This window comes from Colletes gigas, unplaced genomic scaffold (assembly GCF_013123115.1).
Source record: "Colletes gigas isolate AHSC1104 unplaced genomic scaffold, ASM1312311v1 Colletes_gigas_Sc00018, whole genome shotgun sequence".
Taxonomy (NCBI): Eukaryota; Metazoa; Arthropoda; class Insecta; order Hymenoptera; family Colletidae; genus Colletes; species Colletes gigas.
Window position 1 is genome coordinate 381089 of NW_025106647.1, and position 6000 is coordinate 387088.

Genomic DNA, 6000 nt, shown 5'->3' on the forward strand with positions numbered 1-6000 from the left:
AATTTTTTTAATTTGCGCGTCGCGTCGGGCTTCTCTCTTTTTACGCGCGCGCGGAGCAATGAACTCGCGACGTAAACAACGAAACGTAAACAAACGCTTCGGACCCTTCTATCTCGCGAGCTAGCTATCGCATCGACCTGAAACTAAAATCACTATATCTCCGGAACTAATCATGCTATCGAATTGTTCGAACGCTCGTTTTAAAGGGCATTTCATCCTCTACCTAACGATCATATCACCTACTGTAATTTTTGCTATCTTCTATGTTTATTTTGAAATTTACTTTGACGTTGCATGCCCAAAGGAGTTTCAGCAATTCCTACTGATCGTACGACTAGTGCACGGTAAAACTGGACTATAAATCGTTTATTTAATTGAAAATTAATTTAAATACAGGATGTTTGCGTAATTACTAGCCAGCACTTTTTCTTAAATAGTTGTTTTCTCTGGATCTAACTACGGTATCGACTTGGAACAAAATTCGTTTTCAAGGGCGTTTTATCTTCTATCCGATGAAAAGTAAAAAATTTTTTAACATAAAACAGAAGGATATCTTATGAATAAACATCAAAACACAACTTTCTATACATATGCAAGAATCGGAAGTACGTTGCTTCGTAAAAGATAAAAAGAAAGACCATTGATGATCATTTGACCAGTCATGGTAGGAATGGATATACATGAAGTGCCGGTAGGTTTAGTGTTAAATATTAAAACGCAATTACTGTAGCGTTTAATTCCAGTTGTTATTCTGTCGGTTGAGGGTTAATAAAGAAAAACGAACTGTTTTACCACATCATAATCATAATTTAACTGGTCACTTTTCAGCATTATTATTAGTTTTACAATTTAAACATTAAATTACATCAGTACTTCGAGACATCGTAATTGGTACGGCTAAACGAGTTTCTGTCATTGTAATCCTGTTTTTCTCGTTGGTCGCGATTTACAAATTTCTTCGATGCTTCGCGCCTTTATCGTTGTCCACGCTTCTCTTTTATCTTTTTTTTCGACTACTGCTTTATCGTACGCCGATTATTTTTGACGAATCCGCACCGCCCGAAGGACAGACACAACATACGAAGAACACATGATCGATGCGCATGATTGACAATTAATGATCGTAGACATATGTACACGGAGTCAACTGTTTACAATAAATAAGTCTTTAATAAATATACTACTAGATTAATAGGTTCGTTCCTACAAAGATTCATAGCGAGGTCAAAGATCATTCGTGGCGGACATTTTCCCTCTTATATCGCGAGAATCTTAATCCGAGATTCAAGGAGACGCGTGATAGAACCTCTTGGGAGACGTTTACGACTGTTCCCCTACTATACTTTACAAATCCGTGGCGTTCTGTGAAAGTATAAAATGTAAACTAGATCAGTGAGCGAGGCTCCAGACGATGAACATTAATCGCAATACATTTCGTCGCTAAATATTCGATTCATCTATGAAAATACCATATCTTTCTCCTCTTGTTTATCGAAGCTGCGAGGTTTCTACCTAAACATATCTTTAATTACCACTAATCCTTTGTAATCTCAAATGTAAACAATAAATAATTTTCGATCGAGATTTTTAGGCGTTCGAAAATTCGGACCTGGATTTTAACATTAGGAAATCTTGTTATAAAATAATGAAATATCCTAAAATTTTTCCAGTAGTCTCTTTGTGTAGTTAATAAAAAAAAATTGAATAAACCTTATTCAAAATAAACTTTGCCTAGATTTAACAGCAACATAACGAATATTACAGACCTCTAATATAAATTATTCAGAATCGCCAATCAGGTCCGAAACGGTCGAACGCAATAATTCAATTTAAAATCTAAACGCAACGCTTGGCAATATTTTTAACGGGCCAGACGATATTCGATTCGACTTACGACAAATGAACACATCGTTCGCGCATAAGTAACTATTATCTTCGTAAAAGTCTATCGATCAATCTTATTTATAGTGTTACAAATTTTTTTTTTTTGACAGTCAAATTACAATTTATCCTTAACGTTAATTTTTACGAGTAAATATCTCTAACAGCGTAATACTCTTCTCAGTAATTTAATACTTTGGATCTTTCCACAAGAACCGTACGAATTTATCAATAGTTTCTCCGTTCGAGATTTTCATTTGCTGGCTCGTGGATCGAAAATACTTGCTGGCTCGTGTAAACAGTCTAAAATCGAGTTCGTGGAATTTCTTTTTTCTAGGAAAATTCAATTTCGAATTTGCCTATGCGCAGCAAGTATTCCACGTATTTCGAACTTAACGTTTGAACTCTTCGTCTCTACCCTAAAAGGAACGTCCTCGCGATTCGACTTCCGGACATCGTCGCCAAAATTCAGCTAATTAATTTAATTCGAAAAAAGGAGAAGAACATTTATCCGTAACGCGCGTTTCTTCTATTCTAACCGTCGTTTTTTTTAACCCTTTGCACTCCATTGGCCGGAGTTACAATTATGGCGATGTCGATTAAAAATAATTACACGAAATTTAAATCTGGAGCGTTTATGAATTTTCGCGAGAGACAAAAGGGACGTCCACTTTCCAGATATGGCACCGTAGAATTTACAAATGAATATCCCCTCTAATTATCTGTTTGGAGCATCGATTTCTGAATAGTGAAACTCCATTTATTGGGAGCAAACAGTTCCAATAACTGGATTTCTTTGTAAAATAGGAGTTCACTGAATTTACATATTGATTTCTCGTTCGAATGATCCTCATATTCGGATGAGCGAATTAGATCATATAGGAGTGAAATATAAAATGTCGTTCCTATAAATAGAGCTCCATCGTATAAGTGATGAGGAACTATTTCTTTTAATAATTTCTGGAGTTACATTCATGCAATGTAATACAGTTTCGTTTCTGTAAATGGAGTTCTATCGTATGAGTGACGAGGAGCTATTTCTTTTAGAAATTTCTGTTAACATTCCCGCCACGTAGGATTAAATAAAAATTGTACGAGTGCAAAAGGCTAATTTCGTCGATCGTCGGTGCTATTATCTACGGAGCCCTCCGTGGCTGTTAGTCGAATTAGTCTCATCAACCCGTGTGCTTCAACCCCTTCGTCACGTATTGTCTCGTTTCTCGTTGCTCCGCGATAAAATACTATCGTTGTTTCTCTTACTCGTGAAACGCTCGCCGCGCTAATTAGGACAGGTTTTCGTCGAATAATGTACAAGGTGTTCCTTGTCGCCAGAAGGGACGATCGCGCTGGGTGTCGACGGGAAGAAATCATTTTGGGGACGGCAGAACCGACGAGGATAACGCTAGAAACGGGGAAAACTATCGCGATAACCTGGCAGTTGTTTATACTAGCGATGAGACCAATTCAACGACCTACTCGTTAACTCTTAACACGTTCACTGCCACACCAAATCACTTTAATTGTCCACAAAACTGTAACTTTGTTTCTAGTGATAGAAATTATTTTTATAGTCTCGTTAAAACTCAAGAGTTCTATCTAGATTTGCCTTTTTTAACATCTAATCTTGTGAATTAATTCTTTTAGTTTTTTTTTTATACGTTCATTGCCAGAACAAACCTCTCAAATTGTTCGCAAGACTGTAACTTTATTTTTAGTCATACAACTTACTTTTATAGTTTCGTCAAAACTCAAGAGTTCTATCTAGATTTGCTTTTTTTAACATCTAATCTTGAGAATTAATTTTTTACCTTTTTTTGATAAGTTAAATAGTAGTTGTTTTGGAAAAAAATTTTGACAAATTTTGGTCTTGTAAGATATTAAGGAACATTCCATAAAAATGGAAAGACATATTTAACCCATTAATGACTAAACAACGACTAATTATTGAAGTGTCAAATGAATTGGAACAATAAACAATTCCAAATTAAATTTCACATACACATCGTTCGAATAAAATTTACATTTAAAAAAATTTGACATCTTTGAAAATTTGTTATAATTTTCCAGAAAAAGTTGTACAAAGTATCCGTGATAAAATTAATAATTAATCGATAGAAACTTGGGTTGAATATAGCCAACTACTTTTATACTTATCTTACTTGTTGAAATTTCTTGTAGCATTGATAAGATTTAGACACCCAGTATCATCGAGACTTCGAATAACTGATCTAGTATCATAGTTTGACATTATTAAAGTAACATTGAATATATATTTATCCAGATAATAATTTGAATAAAATTCGCTAGCAACGAATAGAAAGTTGATTTGAACAAACATTAATGCTTGGTTTACTTCTACGAATTGTAAACACATCTCAGACTTGATATGATCGATTATAGATACAATTGTACGTCTTGATAGGTATGAAATCGCTTGATTCGATGGGTCTTTAGATGATTACGTAAGTCTTGATACGTCCTTAATGTGGCAACAGTATTAAAAGTATATATATATTAAAAATTGTTAAAAAAGTAACGATCATAGCTGTCGTTGCAAAGTAAAATTGATTAGTTTGGACTGCCTCGTGAAGGTTAAATATTTATTGAAAATGATGGACGATCCAACGAGAAATGTATTGGAAACAGTTCACAAATATAATATAATGTTTGATAGTCGCCTGAAAAGATTGTTGAGAGTATCGTAAAAATTTCCACGGCCATACTAAAGAATCTTGGCCATAATTCCAAGCTCGATTGTCGAGTACCAGAGCGTGTACGATCAAAACGGATAAACTGGATCGAGCATGAGGTTGCAATTTTTTGTTCAGCCGTTCGAATAGAGATCCATTTTTGGATCGTCTAATTAACAGTGATGAAAAATGGAACCAGTCAACAATATTCAGCGGAGGTGGACTTGGAAACGAGCGAATGAACCCGGTCAAGCAACTCTAAAAGCTGGCTTGCATCCATTAAAACGTGTAGGTTGTGTGCGTTTGGTGAGATTGCAAGGTGATCATATTTCACGAATCGTTGCCAACCAATTAAACGATCAATTCGGATAAGCGTTGTCATCGATTGGATCGTCTGAAACGAGCTATAAAACATAAATGTCCAGCTAAAACCGACGACGCCTAGACTCACTTTGATACAATCTCGAAAGACACTGAAAGGTGGCATTTTTCTCCAAAATTCGCTTCATTCGGTTATTTTTTATTCGATCTTTGCAAAATGGGTTGAAAAAACTAAGGAAAACTACTGTAAAATGGGATTATAGTCCCTTCTTGCAATTTGTGACCGTTGGGCTTTGTGTGGAAATGTTTGATAGACGTGAACAATGATGGTGGTGATTCTAAGCCACACTGAATATAAAATACCTAAGGAAAATTATCGTTAAATGGGATTATAGCTCCTTCTTCCAATTTGAGACCGTTGGACGTTATGTGGAAATGTTTAAGAGACATAAAATAGGCAGGAGACGAATGTAAAATTTAAAAAATGATCTGTTATTCTTTCGAGCTCCAAAACATATTAATGGTGAAATAAAATACCGAGTTTGTCAACGTTTGAGGAGATTACAAATAGGAACTAAATACGATTTTTTATCATAATATCAGAAGTAAAAGACACCCAAGATGCAAACGTTTGAGTTGAAATTTGTTAGAAAAATAGGAAAATTTATTCCGAATTAAAATACAAATTATTATGAAATGCTTTTACATGGTTGTAAAATCCAGGAACAAGAAAAGACTCTCAGTCGACGTAAAGTAAAAGAGTGTTGCAAGCTATCCCGTTCGACTAAATAAATAATTTCTCGATCATTAGCAACGTGTATTTAGACTTTATCCAATCGACGAACGACGTCACCGATACTATTCTATCGATACGGTTGGAAATTGCGCCAGGTCCCATCGCTAGTTTCGCGTAATTAATATTTAACTGCAGGCCTGGTGGTTGCGTGCGTCAGAGGAATTCGTGCTTATACTCGAAACGGAAGTTGTATCGTTTGCGAAAAAGGCTAATCACGGCAGATTCATTTATTTCTACCGCGATACGAAAGAAAACGTTTTGCGTCGACTTGCAGAGGCAGTGCCTGGCCAGCCGCCATTATGAATATACGCG